A 17560-nucleotide genomic window follows, 5' to 3' on the forward strand; every position below is an offset into this window, starting at 1 on the left:
CTTAGCCCTGCATTACGGACAGGAGCGCCTGCGATAGTGTACTCAACGACGAACCTGGATGCACGAATGGCAAAACGCCATTTTTTCGGATGAATCCAGGTTCTGTTTACAGCATCATGATGGTCGCATCCGTGTTTGGCAACATCGCGGTGAACGCACATTTGAAGCGTGTATTCGTCATCGCCATACTGGCGTATCAGCCGTCGTGATGGTATGGGGTGCCATTGGTTACACGTCTCGGTCACCTCTTGTTCGCATTGAGGGCACTTTGAACAGTGGACGTTACATTTCAGATGTGTTACAACCCGTGCCTCTACCCTTCATTCGATCGCTGTGAAACCCTACATTTCAGCATGATAATGCTCGACCCCATGTTGCAGGTCGTGTACGTGCCTTTCTGGATACAGAAAATGTTCGACTGCTGTCCTGGCCAGCACATTCTCAGATCTCTCACCAATTGAAAACGTCTGGTCAATGGTGGCCGAGCAACTGGCTCTTCTCGATAAGCCAGTAACTACTCTTGATGAACTGTGTTATCGTGTTGAAGCTGCATGGGCAGCTGTACCTGTACACGCCATCCAAGCTCTGTTTGACTCAATGCCCAGGCGTATCAAGGCCGCTATTACGGCCAGAGGTGGTTGATCTGGGTACTGATTTCTCAGGATCTATGAACCCAATTTGGGTGAAAATGTAATCACATGTCAGTTCTAGTATAATATATTTGTCCAATGAATACCCGTTTATCATCTGCATTTCGTTTTGGAGTAGCAATTTTAATGGCCACTAGTGTATTTCGTTGGGTGTTAGATACCAATAAGATTTATGAAGTTGGTGGAAAATATGTGTTTCGACCACTATTCACACATTTAGAGTAATGGGTAAAAAGCTTATCAATTTTTAATGAGGTTCAGAACATCTCTACTTAACTGCAGCAGCCTGCATCCATTTGAAACTGCTTACGAAACTCCAACCTCTGTCTCCTCTACAATTTTATACCTCCCACACGTCTCACCGTTACCAAACTGAGGATTTGTTGATGCTTCAGAATGCTTCCTACCAACTAATCCCTTATTTTAGCCAACTTGTGCCATAAATTTCTTTTCTCAAAAATTTGATTCTGTGCCTCTTAATTCGTTATGCGACTTATCTGTCTCCGAAAGTTATTCACATCACCACTAAAAAATGCCACATAATTAATGTGGCTACAGGCCACAAAAATTTAATTACGTAGTATTATTTTTTTGAGGTGAAGTATGAGTACCCTGTAAGCTGGAGATAGGTATCTGCAAATGAATATCTTTTTTAGTGAGTAACTCTGTGTTGCGTAATCCTGTACTGTACTCCAGGTTATCCATCTCGATCTTACGAATCTATACATATGTGCCTTTAAATCGGTGGAGAGTTCATGTAATTTGATACAGCATCACATACTCATCGATCTATAGAACACCACCAAATACAAACATACGTTGCAAGTATGATGGTGAATTGTTACAGTCCGGAAGCGCTCTATGTAGTACGTCTGAAAAGACCGGGTTTATTTGCGTTCATTTTCTGTGATTAAGTCACTGCAGCAACGCTTCTAGTGGCGAACATCGGAATGACACCTAGGTGTGCTGCACGACACATTCCATCACTCATTCTTTACCACAGTGTCCAGTCACCCTGACCTCGATGGTATGTTCTACTCTTAAATTTCCATTCTTAACGTCAGTTGTGCAGGCTGCTCACGTTCGTGTGTAGTAACGTCAATTTGGGGATCTGTTTAGGTATTTAAGTCAAAATAAGTTCTAAATAATTTCATCATTGACTCTTTAAGAGATTCGAATATCCAGACACTGTGTAGAAAGTTTGCTTCATTGTGAAGGCAATAATGAGCTCATGAAGTTTTCTGTAACTCCTCTAAAACAATTTAATTAAGTTTGAAGATGTTTTCTTTAGCACTAGAGTGAGGGATCCGTACATCACGCTAGTGCTTATTTCGTCCAGTGTTTTTCTCATGAGTTGACGCCGTAGCCAGCTGGTGACTTGCTTAAATATTTGTGCAGAAGTTATCAGCGAACGGACCACAGTGAAATATCTTGTTGTGACTCCTCTGTGACCAAAAGCGTTGCGTTTTCGCAAACTCAAAAAAAATGGTTCAAATGGCTCTGAGCACTATGGGACTTAACAGCTGTGGTCATCAGTCCCCTAGAACTTAGAACTACTTAAACCTAACTAACCTAAGGACATCACACACATCCATGCCCGAGGCAGGATTCGAACCTGCGACCGTAGCAGTCGCACGGTTCCGGACTGCGCGCCTAGAACCGCGAGACCACCGCGGCCGGCTTCGCAAACTCAGAACAGTGTAATACATAGCAGAGTTATCACGTAGACGTAGATGTAGATGTAGTCATATTGTCCAGCTACTAACACTGATGTAATGATCGTGATGATAGCTCCATATTCAACAGAAGAATTGTCTCACAAGAATGCTTAGAATCGTGCTCCCATGTTTCAAAATGGTTCAAATGGCTCTGAGCACTATGGGACTTAACATGTGAGGTCATCAGTCCCCTAGAACTTAGAACTACTTAAACCTAACTAACCTAAGGACAGCACACACATCCATGCTCGAGGCAGGATTCGAACCTGCGACCGTAGCAGCAGCGAGGTTCCACACTGAAGTGCCTAGATCCGCTCGGCCACAACGGCCCGCTCCCATGTTTCGCCCTCAGACTGTTACTATCGATATCTGAGTGCTTCCATAATGCAAAGAATAGCGTTAAGTTGGCTATGTTGTTTTCAATGTAATAGAGAATTCTGATACACTCCTTACAACGCCAGTGGCTTTCTTATTTTTTAATACCGTTTAGAGCTCCTGTCAGTTCTCTCATATCTGTATTGTCCAGGCCTTGGTGTCTTTTAGTTCAAGTAGCGTCTGAATTAAAGTATCAACATACCATGATTTGGTTTTTTGTTAGATCCTGGCAGGTGCTATTCCCACAATCAAAGCTGGCACTCAGTACGGTGGCTGATGGGAGAAACTGCAAAAGTGAATTCTACATCTACATCTACATCTACGTGATTGCTATTCACAATGAAGTGGCTGGCAGAGGGTTCAATGAACTACCTTCACTCTCGAACGGCACGCGGGAAAAACGAGCACTTAATTTTTTTTTTTGCGAGCCTTATTTCTCTTATTTTATCGTAATGGTCATTTCTCCCTATGTAGGTGGGAAGCAACAGAATGTTTTCGCAATCGGAGGAGAAAACTGGTGATTGAAATTTCATGAGTAGATCCCGTCGCAACGAAAAACGCCTTTGTTTTAATGATTGCCACTCCAATTCACGTATCATGTCTGTGACACTATCTCCCCTATTTCGCGCTAATACAAAACGAGCTGCTCTTCTTTGTAATTTTTCGATGTCATCCGTCAGTCCCACCTGATGTGGATCCCACACCGCACAGCAATACTCCAGAATAGGGCGGACAAGCGTGGTGCAAGCAATCTCTCTAGCAGACCTGTTGCACCTTATAAGTGTTTTGCCAATGAATCGCAATCTTTGGTTCGCTCAACCCACAACATTATCTATGTGATCGTTCCGATTTAGGTAATTTGTAATTGTAATCCCTACGTATTTGGTTGAATTTGCAGCCTTCAGTTTCCTGTGACTTACCGCGTCATCGAAATTTAGCAGATTTCTTTTAGTACTCATATGGATAACCTCACACTTTCCTTTATTCAGGGTCAATTGCCACTTTTCGCACTATACAGATATCTCATATAAATCGTTTTGCAATTCGTTTTGGTCACCTGATGACTTTAACAGACGGTAAATGACAGAATCATCTGCAAAAAATCTCTTAGGGTTACTCAGATTATCTCCTATGTCGTTAATACAGATCAGGAGCAATAGAAGGCCTATACCACTTCCTTCGGGAACTCCGGATATTACTTCTGTTTTACTTGATGACTTTCCGTCTATTATTACGAACTGTGACCTTTCTGATAGGAAATCACGAATCGAGTTGCACAACTGAGGCGATATTCCATAGACACGCAGTTTGGTTAGAAGACGCTTGTGAGGAACGGTGTCGAAAGCCTTCTGGAAATCTAAAAATATGGAATTAATTTGACATCCACTGTCGATAGCACTCATTATTTCATGAGTATAAAGAGCTAGTTGTGTTTCACAAGAACGATATTTTCTGAATCTGTGCTGACTATGTGTCAGTAAATCGTTTTCTTCGAGGTACTACATAATGTTCGAACATATTATATGCTCCAAAACCCTACTGCAAATCGACGTTAGTGATATGGGCCTGTAACTCAGCGGATTACTCCTACTTCCTTTTTTGGGTATTGGTGTGACTTGAGCAATTTTCCAGTATTTAGGTACGGATCTTTCTGTGAGCGACTGGTTGTATATAATTGCTAAATATGGAGTATTGTATCGGAATATTGTGAATACAATCTGGACCGGAGACCCTGCCTTTATTAAGTGATTTAAGCTGCTTTTTCTACACCGAGGATATCTAATTCTATTTTTCTCATATTGGCAGTTGTTCTTGATTGGAATTAGGAATATATACTTCGTATTCTTTGGTTAAGGAGTTTCGGAAAACCGTGTTTAAGAACTCTGCTTTAGTCGCACCGTCATCAGTGACTTCACCGTTGTTATCGTTCAGTGAAGGTATTGATTGTGTCTAGCCAATGGTGTGCTTTATGCATGACCAGAATCTATTTGGGTTTTCTGCCAGATTCTGAGACAGAGTTTCGTTGTGGAAATTGTTAAAAGCATCTCGCATTGAAGTACGCACTATATTTCGAACTTCTGCAAAACTTTGCCAATCTTGTGGATTTTGCGTTTTTTAAAATTTGGCATGCTGTTTTCGATGCTTGTGCAACAATGATGTGACCCATGGGGGATGAGTACTATCACTTATTAATTTATGTGGTAGATATCTCTCAATTGCTGTCGATACTACCTCTTTGAAATCATTCCACATCTTTTCTACGCTTACATGATCAGATCGGAAGGAGTGAAGACTCTCTCTTAAAAAGGCGTTAAGAGCATTTTTATCGACATTTTTTGAATAGATATACTTTTGGTTTCTTTTTGATGGTTGTAGGTGTTAGGTATTCAGCCTAGAAGCACCTACCTTGTGGTCGCTAATCCCTGTATTCGTCACGATACTCTCTATTTGTCTAGGATTATTTATTGCTAAGAGGTCAAGTATCCTTTCGCAACCACTTACGCTTCGAGTGGGCTCATTAAGTAACTGTTTAAGATAATATTCTGAGAAAACATAAAGTACAATTTCGGATGACGTTTTATGCCTGCCGCCGGCTTTAAACGTATCATTTTTCCAGCATATCGAGGGTAGATTGAAGTCACCACCGACTATAATTGTATGAGTGGGATACGTATTTCAAATGAGACTTATGTTTTCTTTGAATTGTTCAGCAACTATATCTTCTGAGTCGGGGAGTCGGTAGAACGATCCAATTAGTAGTTTAGTCCGATTGTCGAGTATAGCCTATAGCCATACTATTTCGCAGGAACTATCTACTTCAATTTCACTACAAGGTGAACTACTTCTGACAGCAATAAATACTCCATCAACAACTGTATTTAATCTATTCATTCTGAACACTGTTAGATCGTTTGAAAAAATTTCGGCTGAACTTATTTCTGGTTTTAGCCAGCTTTCTGTACCTATAACTATTTGATCTTCATTGCTTTCTACTAGGGCCTGCCAAATTTCATATTTCCATAAGCTAGATGCAACAAGAGCCACTCGATGGTGCTCTTCCTCGTACAGTTTCTGGACGTTGGAGCCTGATTGAATCAAGAGTCCTTTTTCTTAACAGAGGGTAAGACTGTTTCATTGATATTGCCAGAGGTGCTGATGATTAGGAAGTTTTGTTGTTTCTGGAGGGACACACCCACCTACATGCAATACAGATGTGATTGATAGAGTTTGTGAAACTAGCATTACGAGAGTTGCCACGCACCACGTATGACAAGTAAGTTGCAGCCACTAGATGATCTCCTTATGTTCCCACTAAAACATATTATGCATAATCAATAGAAATATGGGATATACACAGGAGAGGAATTGGTGACAGGACGCATGAAACCAGTCAGAAGACTTCAACAGTCAAGGACCGACTTCGCATTACGTACGTCTCCAAGCGTTTTAGCCGCTCAATGTGATAAATGTATAACCGTGTTCATTTTTTATTATTATTATTATTTTCTGCTTATATTAAATACTATGAAACAGGGTTAACAGAATTCCTTTACTGACACCCCAAAGCCATTTCATTAAGCATCCTTGATTGTAATTCCCACTATCCTTCCGATGAAAATCACGAAATGCTGGGGTGGGGAGGGTAGAGGAATCCTTTACCCTAGGAGAACCATTCCATTCGATCACATACACTACATGATCAAAACTATCTGGACACCACTATGTAACGCGAAATTGCCTAATAGATGAGTAGATGACAACGGAGGAGGACTATTGTGTTGTCAGTAGCGGAGCAGTAGACTGGGCCGGTCAGGAAAACTCGTTACTTCGAACACCGACAACTCAAGGAATCTCACCTGTATAACAGATCCATCAGGGAAATTTCTACTTTCCCACTGTTGGTAATGTGATCGTCAGGTGGAAACGTTAAGGAATACCCATACCTAGACCAACACGAGGCAGACCTTAAAAACTGACGGACAGGGACCATCGATGATTGCAGAGGGTGGCTGTAAAACAGCGGAACACGCGTGAGTCCGAAAGCACCACCAGCAGTCAAGCTAGCACAATGACTGTGAATAGGAAGCTAAGAAGAATGGCCTACAATGGTCGAGCACATGTTCATGAACCACATACACTGAATCGCCAAAGAACCTGGTATAGGCATGCGTATTCAAATACAGAGATATGTAAACTGGGAGAAAACGGCGCTGCGGTCGGCAACGCCTTGTAGAAGACAATAAGTGTCTGGCGCAGTTGTTAGATCGGTTACTGCTGCTACAATGGCAGCTTATCAAGATTTAAGTGAGTTCGAACATGATCCCATAGTCGGCACACGAGCGATGGGACACAGCATCTCCGAGGTAGCGATGAAGTGGGGATTTTTTCGTACGACCATTTCGCCAGTGTTCCGTGAATATCAGGAATCCAGTAAAACATCAAATCTCCGATATCGGTGCGACCGGGAAACGATCCTGCATGAACGGACCAACGACGACAGAAGAGAATCGTTCAAGGTGACAGAAGTGCAACTCTTCCGCAACTTGTTGTAGATTTAAATTTTGGCCCATCACAAGTATCAACGTGCGAACCATTCAACGAATCATTATCGATATGGACATCCAGAGCCGACGGCCCACTCGTGTACCCTTGATGACTCCACGACACAAAGCTTTACGCCTCGCCTGCCTCCGTCAACACCGACATTGGACAGTTTATGGCTGGAAACATATTGCCTGGTCGGACGAATCTCGTTTCAAATTGAATAGGGCGGATGGAAGTGTACGGGTATGGAGACAACCTCATGAATCCATTCACCTTACCTGTCATCAGGGGACCGTTCACGCTGGTGGAGCTCTGTAATGGTGTGGGATGTGTTCAGTGGGAGTGATATGGGACCCTTGATACTTCTAGATACGACTCTGACAGTTGACACATACGTAAGCATCCTGTCTCATCACCTGCATCCATTCATGTCCATTGTGTGTTCCGACGGACTTGGTCAATTCCAGTAGGACAATGCGACACCCCACACGTCCGCAGTTGCTATAGAGTGGCTCCAACTACGCTCCTTCCCCTGATCACCACACTCCCCAGACATGAATATTACTGAGCATGAAACTTCCTGGCAGATTAAAACTGTGTGCCGGACCGAGTGTCGAACTCGGGACCTTTGCCTTTCGCGGGCAAGTGCTCTGCCGACTGAGCTACCCAAGCACGACTCACACCCCGTCCTCACAGCTGTAATTCTGCCAGTACCTCGTCTCCTACCTTCCAAACTTTACAGAAGCTCTCCTGCAAACCTTCCAGAACCAGGCTCCATTTGGCGCATAGTAATGAAACTGTAACACCAAGACTAACATCCAACTGAGAGCCACCAGAGAATTGTGCAGATTTTGATGTATGCATGGTCAGAGTCACCATTGCGTTCAGAGAACACCCGGTTTACGATACACGGTAAAAAGTCTTCGGGTACGCCTAATGGCACCCCAGGTTGAATACCGCTACTCTAAATCATTTTATCTGTCAGGATACATACTTCAAAGGACGAACACTACAGATTTACTTCTCCATGTTCGTACTGTCCGATCATTGTTTCTTCTCAAACACCATTGTCGTATTGAACTTTAGAAGTCAATATCCACTTCTCTTATTTTACCGATACGGTGCTAACTGAACTCATTTACATGAAAGAGGTAAAATTTGGTATATCATTAATTCTACAACGGGGCCGTAACTGAAGGCGTGTGGTAACACCGGGGTGGCTAAGTTGACTTACTCCTGTTTTTTCGTCCCTACCGCAATGCAGTTAACGTAGATCACAATTAAATGCCAGCGGAGACTTCCGAGTGAGAAGGCGGGAATAACATAGTAGCTCCACCGTAGCAGCGCCCTTCCCTGGGGATTTCCCAGACTCTCTCACCGGCAGAGAGCAGACGCTTCCCGCAGTAAGTCGTCCACAGAGCCGTCTGTCCCGTAAAACGGGCTGGCGTGGTTTATTTGGGCCGCGCGCCTGTGTACCCCGCGGCTACTTTACGAGAGCCGGCCAACTCCGGGAAGACTCGGCCCACCAGGAATAACCGCCTTCAGGCTCCACTCGCCGGAGCTCTGTCCGGAACGCTGCGCTTTGTATTCCAGACTCTTGTTTCAACACGGAGCTGCTCACAGCAAAGACGCCTTCGAGGAACTGCAATGGAACAGCAGTATACACACAGTCTGATACCGTGTACAATCGTGACAGATGTTAGTGGACATTAATACGGGGTGTGTCCACCCTTCCCCTTTATGATGACATCACCTTTGCTGGGGAGACTGTGATTTCTGAATGTTTGCAGAGAAATCGTAGCCCATTCTACGTTAAGAGCCGAAACTACAGAAGGTAGTGATGTTGGGTTTTCTAGAGCGAAGTCGACATTCCAACACACCTCCATAGTACACAGCTCGTGTGGGGTCGATAGGATTTCAAACAGAATACTGAAAAGCAATTCCAACTTAACAGGTATTGTCCTTTGTGATCTATGCAATGTATCATCGGCACTCGGAATTTTTCCATAAAGGGTAAAATATGCAATTATTAAACCACTTCCTAAGAAAGCTGACAAAACAGACTTAACGAAGTGTCGTCCAGTTTCCTTACTGACGTATGTTTCCAAAATATTCGAAAAAGTTAAGTGCTCTAGATGAGTCGCACACTTAAGTGGAAGCAGTTTACTTAGCATATGACAGTTTGGATTCTAGAAAGTTTGTTCGACAGAAAATACTATTTAGAAATTCACTCATGAAACAGTACAAGCCTTAAATAATAATATATAGCCAGTATTTTTGTGATCTTTCGAAGGCGTTTGATTTTGTAGATCATGACACTCTCTTAGAAAAACTCAAAACTCAAGTATAATGCAACTGATGGCTTTATGTACAGCTGGTTTGAATCATATTTGACAAACAGAAAGCAAAAGGTTGTGCTGAATAATTCAGACACTATCGTAAAGGTAGAAAATTTTAGTGACTGCAGAAAAATGACAAAGGAATCTCCCCCACTCAAGGTTCAATTTTGGGTCCACTCCTATTCCTGAGTGACCCTCCATTTAATGTTCAACGAGTAAAATTGGTGCTTTCTGCAGGCTATACTAGTGTTAAAATAATCGCATTGGAGTGAAAGCAATACAAGAGTTGGTAAATAATATTTTCCAAAGAATTATTAAGTGGTTCTCTGAAAATGGACTCTCCTTGTATTTTGAAAAAGTAGAAAAAACACCATATTCAGTTCTGTATAACAAACGAAGTCATACCAACAAGTGATATATAGCACTTGAGCAGGAGTCAGTAACTAGGGTGGAATGCCCAAAATTTTTCAGTGCACATATTAGTGAAAACTTGAACTAGAAGAATTATATTACTAAGCTTCTCAAAAAATTATCTTCAGCTGCTTCTGCTCTTTGTATAGGCCCTAACTGCTAGTCTTTGAAACAAATGAGTCAACCTCCTGACATCTTTAGCATATTTCCACTCAGTAATGTCTTATAGAATAATTTTCTGGGATAACTCATCACTTAGAAAGAAAATACTAATTGCACAAAAGCGAGCAGTAAGAGTAATATGTGGTGTTCACTCACCCGCGCTATGTAGGTACTTCTTCAAGGAGCTAGGCGTTTTAACTCCCCCGATGTAGCACATACATTCGGTAATGAAATTCAACATAAACAACCCATCACGATTTTGGAAGAACGGTGATGTATATACCCAAATACTAGAGGCAACAGTGACCTTCATTACCCATTGTTAAAGCTGTCAGAGACTCAGAAAGGAGTTCAACATATAGCAAAAAATTTTTTTGATCATTTGCCCAATTACACAAAATGTCTGATTGGTAGCCAAGCAAATCCTTTTTCTGGGCAACTCATCCAATTCCGTTTACGAATTTATTCTTACAAAATGGTAACCAGAGAGATATACAGGGTTTTAATTTTAACTGGAAACATTGAAATATCTCCAAAACTGCACATCTCATCAAAAAAAGTTATTATTCCAATTTCTTTGTCCCGGAGGGGGACATCCAATGATACCACACTCGATTACTGACTCGTCTCATGCGTGGGCTGCGGGGAGGGGGAGAGCAACTTTGAAATTTTCAATGGGAACCCCCGTTTTTTATTGCAGACTACAATTCTACCATAAAATCTACATACGTTAAGTCTGAAGCGTTTTCTTCGTTTCGCCACAGATGGAAATGCAATCGCCGGCCGGAGTGGCCGAGCGGTTCTAGGCGCTACAGTCTGGAACTGCGTGACCGCTACGGTCGCAGGTTCGAATCCTGCCTCGGGCATGGATGTGTGTGATGTCCTTAGGTTAGTTACGTTTAAGTAGTTCTAAGTTCTAGGCGACTGATGACCTCAGCAGTTAAGTCCCATAGTGCTCAGAGCCATTTGAACAAGTTTTTTTGGAAATGCAATCGGAGGGTACACAATCGTAATTTACGACACGCTACTCAATGTCCCTTGCATATCGAATGGCATGTGGGATCCCAATGCTGCGAGCAAAGGATAGACCAGTATTTCATAACTTCTAATTGGAAATCCAATTCGCAACGTTGTTTCCCTCCGACACATCGAACAGGAGACTACTCACCGCACCACTACGGCCGTGGCTCGAGGCGAACGCTACTCTACTTTTGCAGTTAGAGTAAGTGTTCAAATGTAATATCGCCAACTTCAGTAGGCTTAGTGACCCGTTTTACAAATGACCGTACACAGGACAGAAGCATATCTGAGGTAATGTCAGCAGCGGCGTTTCTGATGCGATTGACCATGTCTTCACGGCCTGTTGGCACTTGCTGGTACAGTTTAGTTTTTAAATATCCCTACAGAAGGAAATCCGTCGACGTCAAATCCCGTGACCTAGCGGACCACCTCTGCCAATTCCCCGCATAGTGTAAATTGGTCTAATACCTCCCGTGCTTCAGTTGCGTAATAAGCTGGGCAACCGACATAACTAAAACCACATACGTTGTCGAACGTCCAGGGCAATATCATGCAGTAATACCGGTAGTTCCTCTTCCAAAAACGTTCGATATCTGCGTCTATTAAACGTGCCGTCGATCAAATACGGACCAATGATTTTTGTTCCCCACGATGCTACACCATGCGTTAGCCGACCAGGGACGTTGATAGTCAACTTGCCGTAACTGGTAGGGATCGTATACACTCAAGTAATGCATGTTATGCCAGTTAATCCTGCCACGGTTTGTGAACAGCATCTCGGCAAAGAACGTGGGGATCGTTTGTCTTTGTTGACGTGCCCATTCATGAATACTACCCGGTTATGGAAATCAGCCCGAAGGTCTTGATGCAGTGGCGCGTGATATGGATGATACTTATGACGATGCAGTATTAACAATACTACCTACGTACATAGCCGAAATCGGGGTGTAAATGCCGGGCGATTATTCATGGGTTGTGGTGCACTCCCACTAAGTGCTAAGTACAACTACACTACTGGCCATTAAAATTGCTACACCACGAAGATGACGTGGTACAGACGCAAAATTTAACCGACAGGACGAAAATGCTGTGATATGCAAATGAGTAGCTTTTCAGAGCATTCACACAAGTTTGCCGCCGGTGGCGACACCTACAACGTGCTGACATGAGGAAAATTTCCAACCGATTTCTCATACACAAACAGCAGTTGACCGGCGTTGCCTGGTGAAACGTTGTTGTGATGCCACGTGTAAGGAGGAGAAATGCGTACCATCACGTTTCCGACTTTGATAAAGGTCGGATTGTAGCCTATCGCGATTGCGGTTTATGGTATCGCGACATTGCTGCTCGCGTTGGTCGAGATCCAATGACTGTTTGGAGAATATGGAATCGGTGGGTTCAGGAGGGTAATACGGAACGCCGTGCTGGATCCCAACGGCCTCGTATCACTAGCAGTCGAGATGACAGGCATCTTATCCGCATGGCTGTAGCGGATCGTGCAGCCACGTCTCGATCCCTGAGTCAACAGATGGGGACGTTTGCAAGACGACAACCACCTGCACGAACAGTTCGACTACGTTTGCAGCAGCATGGACTATCAGGCCGGACACAATGGCTGCGGTTACCCTTGACGCTGCATCACAGACAGGAGCGCCTTCGATGGTGTACTCGACGACGAACCTGGGCGCACGAATGGCAAAACGTCATTTTTTCGGATGAATGCAAGTTCTGTTTACAGCATCATGATGGTCGCATCCGTGTTTGGCGGTATCGTGGTGAACGCACATTGGAAGAGTGTATTCGTCATCGCCATACTGGCGTATCAGCCGGCGTGATGGTATGGGGTGCCATTGGTTACACGTCTCGCATTGACGGCACTTTGAACAGTGTTACGACCCGTGGCTCTACCCTTCATTCGATCCCTGCGAAACCCTACATTTCAGCAGGATAAGGCAAGACCGCATGTTGCAGGTCCTGTACGGGACTTTCTGGATACAGAAAATGTTCGACTGTTGCTCTGGCCGGCACAGTCTCCAAATCTCTCACCAATTGAAACGTCTGGTCTATGGTGGCCGAGCAACTGGCTCGTCACAATACGCCAGTCACTACTCTTGATGAACTGTGGTATCGTGTTGATGCTGCATGGGCTGTTTGACTCAATGTCCAGGCGTATCAAGTTCGTTATTACGGTTGTTCTGGGTACTAATTCCTCAGGATCTATGCACCCAAATTGCGTGAAAATGTAATTACATGTCAATTGTAGTATAATATATTTGTCCAATGAATACCCGTTTATCATCTGCATTACTTCTTGGTGTAGCAATTTTAATGGGCAGTAGTGTATTTCATTATTTCTTCTGTAACACGTTTGGTTCGTTTCCTTTTGCCGGTCTGTACGCTGCCGCCGGACATACAAGAGTTCACAGCCTTGTAAAAGAACGAACGAGAGCGAGCTTTCTCCGGAAAACGCTCCGCATACTAGGCAACAGCAGCCTCAACATTCCTCCTAAGTTCTCCGTACATGAGGATTATTTCAATTTTTTATCTGTGGTTGCAACATTCGTCGTACAATTGCGCGTCTTTTTTTCCAAATGATGGGTAGGTGCGAAGGCAATAAAGACTGAGAAAATATTGTAATGTTTAGAGCTGCTATGTGTTCTACGTGTGCACTTTACGTGAGCTCCGGTCACAGTGTACTGCCTGTTATGATGCTTTGTAGTCCGCTGCATGGCCACGGTGGCGCGTCGGGTAGTCCCCTGCTCGATATGTCGGAGGAATACAACGTTGCGAATTGAGTTTCCAATTAGAAGTTATGAAATACTGGCCTGTCCTGTCCTCGCTGCATGGGGGTGGAGTCCATGTGCCATTGGATATTCAAGAGCCATTGAGTAGCATGTCGTCAATTACGATTATTTACCTATTCCTATTCGTCCGATTACAGCGTCATCTGTGGTGAAACGAAGAAAATGCTTCAAACAAAACTGATGTAGATTTTGTGGTAAAATCGTAATCTGCAATAAAAAATGGTGGTTCCCATTGAAGATTTCCATGATTCCTCCTCCCTCCCCGCCACCCACTCATTAGGTGGGGGGTCGAGTGTGGTATCATTGGATGTCCCCCTCCGAGACATTATTACTTTTTTTGATACGCTTTGTAGTTTTTTAGATATTTCAATGTCTTCAGTTAAAATGAACGCCCTGTGTAAAGTGCAGTTGCATGATTAGGACTAACACTAATCATGTGTATATATATATATATATATATACACTCCTGGAAATGGAAAAAAGAACACATTGACACCGGTGTGTCAGACCCACCATACTTGCTCCGGACACTGCGAGAGGGCTGTACAAGCAATGATCACACGCACGGCACAGCGGACACACCAGGAACCGCGGTGTTGGCCGTCGAATGGCGCTAGCTGCGCAGCATTTGTGCACCGCCGCCGTCAGTGTCAGCCAGTTTGCCGTGGCATACGGAGCTCCATCGCAGTCTTTAACACTGGTAGCATGCCGCGACAGCGTGGACGTGAACCGTATGTGCAGTTGACGGAATTTGAGCGAGGGCGTATAGTGGGCATGCGGGAGGCCGGGTGGACGTACCGCCGAATTGCTCAACACGTGGGGCGTGAGGTCTCCACAGTACATCGATGTTGTCGCCAGTGGTCGGCGGAAGGTGCACGTGCCCGTCGACCTGGGACCGGACCGCAGCGACGCACGGATGCACGCCAAGACCATAGGATCCTACGCAGTGCCGTAGGGGACCGCACCGCCACTTCCCAGCAAATTAGGGACACTGTTGCTCCTGGGGTATCGGCGAGGACCATTCGCAACCGTCTCCATGAAGCTGGGCTACGGTCCCGCACACCGTTAGGCCGTCTTCCGCTCACGCCCCAACATCGTGCAGCCCGCCTCCAGTGGTCTCGCGACAGGCGTGAATGGAGGGACGAATGGAGACGTGTTGTCTTCAGCCATGAGAGTCGCTTCTGCCTTGGTGCCAATGATGGTCGTATGCGTGTTTGGCGCCGTGCAGGTGAGCGCCACAATCAGGACTGCATACGACCGAGGCACACAGGGCCAACACCCGGCATCATGGTGTGGGGAGCGATCTCCTACACTGGCCGTACACCACTGGTGATCGTCGAGGGGACACTGAATAGTGCACGGTACATCCAAACCGTCATCGAACCCATCGTTCTACCATTCCTAGACCGGCAAGGGAACTTGCTGTTCCAACAGGACAATGCACGTCCGCATGTATCCCGTGCCACCCAACGTGCTCTAGAAGGTGTAAGTCAACTACCCTGGCCAGCAAGATCTCCGGATCTGTCCCCCATTGAGCATGTTTGGGACTGGATGAAGCGTCGTCTCACGCGGTCTGCACGTCCAGCACAAACGCTGGTCCAACTGAGGCGCCAGGTGGAAATGGCATGGCAAGCCGTTCCACAGGACTACATCCAGCATCTCTACGATCGTCTCCATGGGAGAATAGCAGCCTGCATTGCTGCGAAAGGTGGATATACACTGTACTAGTGCCGACATTGTGCATGCTCTGTTGCCTGTGTCTATGTGCCTGTGGTTCTGTCAGTGTGATCATGTGATGTATCTGACCCCAGGAATGTGTCAATAAAGTTTCCCCTTCCTGGGACAATGAATTCACGGTGTTCTTATTTCAATTTCCAGGAGTATATATATCCCGTAATTTCGATAAAAGAATCGTTCAAATGATCCCCGGAACATGTAAATAAGTGACTAATTAAAATTGGGCTAAGTTCGGGACAGTGAGTAGGCTAGTCCATTTCAGGTCTGCTGATGTCCAAAAACTAGTGCCTCACGTTGCTGTTTTATGACAAGGTGCATTCTCGTGCTGATACAGTCGTCATTCCTCAACAGTTCCTCCATTTTATGCAGAACACAATGTTTTGAAATGCGGTCAATTCCTTCCACATATGTCGTTTTCTTAAGTACAATAATGGGGCCACACCGTGACCACTAAAAACACTCGTGTAGCATGACGCCACTGTAGGCACTACACAGGATAGCAGGTAACGTTCTACAGGCTTTCACCAAACCCAAACCCTTCCGCCTGATTGACACTGCGTACAGCATGATTCCTCCCTCCAGAACACTGATTTCCAGTCATTTAATGTCAGTGGTTTCGCTCTTTCAACTCAAGTGCCACTTTGCGTGAACTACAGAAACGTGTGTCTTACGAAAAGCTGTTCAACCATTGTACGCCATTCTTTTTAACTCTCTGCGCACAGGCATTGTGCAACCTGGTCTGTTGGTAGCACTTTGAAACTCGCGAGCCATTTCAAGCGATTTGTTACAACCTCCCAGCGCAATGTTAGACAACCTCCTCTGTCATCGCATGACGTCGGCCTGGTCTTGATTTAACTACCGTTGTTCCTTCGTGTTTCCACATCACAATCACATTAGCAACAGCTGATGTGGGTAGCTTTAGAAGGGTTGGAATGTCTCTCATGCATTTGTCACTCCGATGGCATTCGACGTCTAGTCCACATTCTAAATCACTCCTCACCGACCCAGTCTGCGTTACCACTTCTCTAAGGGCAACACTTCCCCTCTCTCCCCCCCCTGCCCCCCTCTCAACTGATGGATCCGCCTCTCCTGACATCTAGCGACCAATTGCACATTACAAAAATTGGTCCACATACTTTTGATCAAACAGTGTAACTCGATAATTATTTTTTACTGACTTTTGCTTTAGAAACATTGTATCCACTAACATATCAAGAATCCCATCTAAGTGTAATGTTTAAGTGATCTCTGTAATCGCTTTATCAAACTACTGAACAAAAAATTGGTCTCCACCTTCAAACAGAACAGCGGTCGCTCTGGATCGTTGTAGATCGTCCAGAACTACTACTAGGTGGTCATGTGACCCTCCAGAGCTGGCAGCCGAGCACGGGGTCTCGGAGTTCGATTCCCGGTGGGGTAGGGATTTTTCACCTGCCTCGAGATGACTGGGTGTTTGTGTTCTCATCATTTCATCATAATTCACGAAAGTGGCGAGATTGGGCTGAGAAAAGGTTGGGAATTTGGTTGGGAATTTGTACGGGTGCTGATAACCGCGCAGTTGAGCGCCTCGCAAGCCAATAATCATCATCATCATCATCATCATCATCATCATCAGAGCTGGCAGAAATAATGTCAGTGAGCTACTGTATATGTGGCAGTCGCTTGTATGGAATCAGTATAGTCAAATGAATCCTAGCCAAAAGAAGTTAACTCGTATCAAACATAAGCTTTAATTAGAGGGAGAAAAAGAATCTGAGAATTTACTTTTCGAGCACGGCTTTGTGCGTCTACATTTACAT

This window comes from Schistocerca nitens, chromosome 4 (assembly GCF_023898315.1).
Source record: "Schistocerca nitens isolate TAMUIC-IGC-003100 chromosome 4, iqSchNite1.1, whole genome shotgun sequence".
NCBI lineage: Eukaryota > Metazoa > Arthropoda > Insecta > Orthoptera > Acrididae > Schistocerca > Schistocerca nitens.